General features: G+C 35.0%; 1 protein-coding gene across 2 annotated transcripts in view; it reads left to right on the forward strand.

Moving 5' to 3' along the window:
* The window catches only part of thrap3a (thyroid hormone receptor associated protein 3a), a 46,032-nt gene that overhangs the window by 992 nt on the left and 40,503 nt on the right, over positions 1-4,537 (forward strand). Inside the window, exon 2 of one of the 2 annotated variants that reach the window (XM_024267202.2) lies at positions 853-924. The gene's annotated coding sequence lies outside the window, so the exon portion shown is untranslated. Of the gene's footprint in view, positions 1-303; positions 925-4,537 lie in introns of those variants that run through there. The other variant, XM_036215813.1, reaches the window with a different exon arrangement.

A 4,537-nucleotide genomic window follows, 5' to 3' on the forward strand; every position in this document is an offset into this window, starting at 1 on the left:
AGTAAAAAAAAAAAAAAAAGATGCACACCAGTTACTGTCTGGTGCACCAGATCTGATGTGCACCATATAGTAACTGAAAAAAGATGCTTACATTTTTTTTTCTAAAAATTGAATAAAAAATATTTTTTTTCTGGTTACTATCTGGGACTATTTGTTTTAACTTCAATTTTTAGAAAAAACTTTTCTTTAACTAAAATGTCCCTTTAGGGGCTCCATACTAAATGTTGTGCACAAGATAGTAACAGAAAAAAAACATTTAGAAAAAATTTTAACATTTTTTTCCCTAAAAATTTAAGTAAATAAAAATTCTGGTTACTAACTGGTGTGCACCAGTTTTTTTTAACTTCCATTTTTAGAAAGAACAAAAAAAACTTTTTTCTTAAACTTCCATGTCCCTTTAGGGTCTTTATAAAAATCCAAAGTGGAAAAAAAGGTGGCCAGATTTGACCATGTGGGTTCTTCAAGCTCAATATTCACTTTGTTTTGCATGACTTGGATTTACATACGGGAAAATAAGATTAAATAATATCTCTTCAAAAGAAAAAAAATAGAATAACAGCTGAGTATTTATTAATTTAACACCCTGCTGACTTCAGAATGATCTTAAATTATCAGCTGACAGTCCTAGTACACATGATAAAATATGATTAGTTCTTTCAAATATGTGCCAAGTATTTTCTAGAAGTTTCTGTCTCTTTCAAAGCAGTTTTCAGTTGTGCGTTTCAGCATTCAATCAATTGAGTGTGTGAGTTGTGTCATTTTTTAATTTTTTTCCTGTGCTGTCAAAAAAAAGAGGAATTTCCTGTCTCAGTTTGTTCAGAGTCAGACTGTCCTGTTTTTCCTTGTCCACAGAAATCAACAAACGGACCCAAAGCACCAGAACTGAAAGTCTGCCACATGTGGCCTTCATCTGGTGTGAAAAAGGTACTAAATCATGACTGTTAGAAAAAAAAAATGTCAGCAGGATCTGTGGGAAAAAAAACGTAACTGTTGGGTGGAAATTGAGATCTTGAAGATTTGTGCCAGCGCAAATATTCTTAAATAGCTCAACCCCCCAGCAAATAAAGCCAAAAGTGATTTCTCTAAGGCTAATTATAGATAATAATCAGGACATGGACAAAAGCTCCAACTTGTGCAACATCCCGAGTTTGAAAAGGATCAAGGGAAAAACGACTGGAAGAAAACCAGAATCGTGAGTCAAATCTATCCTGCGCCGATTGACTGATTTCATGGTCAAGCTGACTAAGGCAGATGTCCATTGTTAAACAGTCTGCCAAATAGGATCTTAAAACCGCCCTCGATTTCATCACATAAGCCAGACAAATGTTCGATAAATTATATTCTTGTTGTTTCAGAAGTTCTAGCGGTCCCTTCTGCAGGAGCAGGGAGGAAACTGCAAATTTCCCGCTTGTCACTTGGTGTTTTTTTGTGTGTGTCGGCACAAATACACGATGCAAAAAGTGATGCAACATGTGTGGCAGCACGGCTGCTCTTTGCATTACGCGTCAAATGACTGCATCCGGACAGACTGCACGCGTTTTAAGCTGACAGGGGCAAAGATGGAGGGAAATACCTCTCCACCGAACCTTGGAGACTCACCAAATCGTCTCAGAATCCTCTAAAGTCATCAAGCAGGAAAGAGAAAAGAGAACAGAGAGACTATTCAAACTCAATGCTTTCCCCCTGGTGCTGTTTTAAATGTGTATGAAATGAGATCAGACTTTTTGCAGACAAAGATTTGCCAGCAGACAAAAAAAAACAACAAAAACCAGAACACGTGAAGGCTGCAGACAGCAGTTTTTTTTGTTTTTTTTATTATTATTTTTTTATCAATCACAGCTGCAGCTACACTTCACTCGTCCAATAAATTATATAAACATTTTGTAGGATTACAATAATTTCTGGGTGAGCACCAACTGATTATTGGGAGTGTAAGAAACAAAATCGATTTAGTGAAATATCGTGATACTTCATTTGGCAATACTTTTATCGATTTAAAATACTGCCAATATTATTTAAAAGCAAACGTGTAGTTTAGTCTTACTTTTGTTATCCACTTAAATGTTTCTTGATTACTAAAAGAAGCACAGTGAAAGTGCTTTGGTGAAAGCAACTAGTTTATGTTACAGTGCTTAATGTTCTGATCCTTTAATAACATGCAGTTTACTTTTGCAAAAAAATGTATTGATATTCAAATAATTCTTAAGTCATGATTTGAAGAAAATAGTGAATTATTGTCTATTTTGGGATATGTCTGGATACGTATTGTATCACAGGACTCTTGCCAATACTCATTAAAGACCTAAACCAATGATTTTTTATTTCTTTTAGGTGTTTTTTAATATGTTCTTGTGGTATTTTTCTGATGATGGAGGACATGTATGAAGAAAATTAAGCTTAACATTGTGCTTCTTAGTAGTTATTTATTTAAAACATTGCATATCAGAAGCAGACGAAAAAAACTGTTTGAAAAACTGCGTAAAAAGTGTTTTTGTAACTTAGAAAATAAGCTCCATTCTGATGTAGAAAACTAGATCCATGTACGTCTTTGTTTTCCTTGTCTGAGTTGGCATTTGGCTTATAACTGTACGGCTGTATGGCTCCAATATTGCTCACTATTTTTTTTTGTTTTAGTTCTGTTTGTTGTTTTGCTCTCTGCATTTGACCCATCTGCTGTGGGAGTGGAGAGCTGCAGACACAGCCGCACTTGGGAGTAATTTGGTGGTTTAACCCTCCCCCCTAATCCAACCCCTTGAAGCTGGGTGTCAAACAGGGAGGCACTGGATCCCATTTTTAGAGTCTTTGGTATGACTCAGTCTGGATTTGAACTCATGACCTTCCAGCCTTTGGGCGGACGCTCTACCACAAGGCCACTGAGCTGGTTTTGATGCACCAGTAATGTTAGGTTGCGAGGGGTTGTAAACTAGTAGAAGAGCGCATAAATGGAGAGCTTTCAACAACAGGCGTGGGGAAGAGGGGCGGGGTTACTCTGTACTAACGGTCCCGCCCACAACTCAAAAGTGAATTTCTACTGAGCTACTGTCCAAGACAGCGAAGTTTTTAGATTTTGGTTAAAAATCATAATCATAACTTTTAAAATACCTCAAAAGATGATCGCAGTAGGACTTTAATACATCATTCTGTGTACATTAAAGTCTTTCTAGTTTTTCTTCCATCCACCAGCTCAAAGTCAGGCTAAAATCCTAAACTAAATTTAGCTTCAATCTACAGTTTGGATTTAAAAAAGCTGGTGATCCAGTAGCAAACATAAAGTGGGTGAAGGATGAAACCACATAGGACACATCCAACATATAATTACAGCTATAAACACATCTACAGTACATAGTGTGCATTCAGTCACGCAGATATTTGAGATGGCCCATCATAATATGTAGGCCAATATTAAGTTAATGGCAATATGCTAAATTAAGCTGCTGACCAAATCCCCTCGCCTGGAACAAAGCCTCCTCCATTAACGTTGTGGAAAATGCTCATGATCCACAATGACAGAAATGATATTTAAAGCAAAAGACATATTTTGCAGATTTGATGTTGTGCCCAAACGCTCCTGATGGAAAGAAATAAACTCACTTTATCTGATCGCTGCAGTGCTAACTGAACATGCAGCTGGAGTATTTGCTGAGTTCACTATAATCTTAGATTTACTACTTTTTCATCCATTCCTCACATTTTTTTAATACAAATCCTCTAATAGTGGCAATTTTGTAACAATCCAAACATATCCAACTTAATTTAACTTGATATCAGCCTGTTTTATTTAAACCAACATGATAATTAGGATTATGAGAGTAAAGTTTAGCTCTGATCCTATTGACTTACAGATAGATACAGATATAAAGAGGCTGGAATGTTAGAAGTGACTGTATGTCAGCCACAAAGAGACTCCTTACATGTGACATATGTTGGTTCACACTGTCATGGCTTAGCTGTGACCCGGAATAGAATAAGCTCTTTATTAACACACTTCATCTTGACAGTGCTAAAAGTAGTACAAACTGTCTGTCCTAAATATGTGTTATTTATTTTAGATTTTCCATCATAGATCTAGATTTTGATTTATTTCGAACATGTAGAACAATCTCTATCTATATTCCACATATTCATATTTTCCACAATCAACATTTCACGGTAAAAAATTGGATACTTTATCACTTTTGTTCATCCATTTTTTATTTTAAGAACAGTTTCTCTTTCATTTTGAAAGTAAATTGTTTAATGTTCAAACATTGTTTGTTTTGGTTCTCAAGGCTTTTTTTTCCACAGTTAAATTTTACCAATTTTGCTGCTAGTGTACAAATATTAACAAGAAACTTCATAACTTTGTCTGAGCATTTTTTTACATTAAGTAATGCAATTGTACATGAAAATACTTAGAACGAATTAAAGAAAAAAACTATTTAAGCATTTTAAATATTCTATAACTTAAAGTATACAATGGAACATGTAAACAAGTGACATTGACTTATATATAATACGATACTAAAGAAAAAAGTTGGCTCAAAAATGCGTTGTTTTT

The sequence above is a fragment of the Oryzias melastigma genome, linkage group LG16 (assembly GCF_002922805.2).
Source record: "Oryzias melastigma strain HK-1 linkage group LG16, ASM292280v2, whole genome shotgun sequence".
NCBI classification, from domain to species: Eukaryota; Metazoa; Chordata; class Actinopteri; order Beloniformes; family Adrianichthyidae; genus Oryzias; species Oryzias melastigma.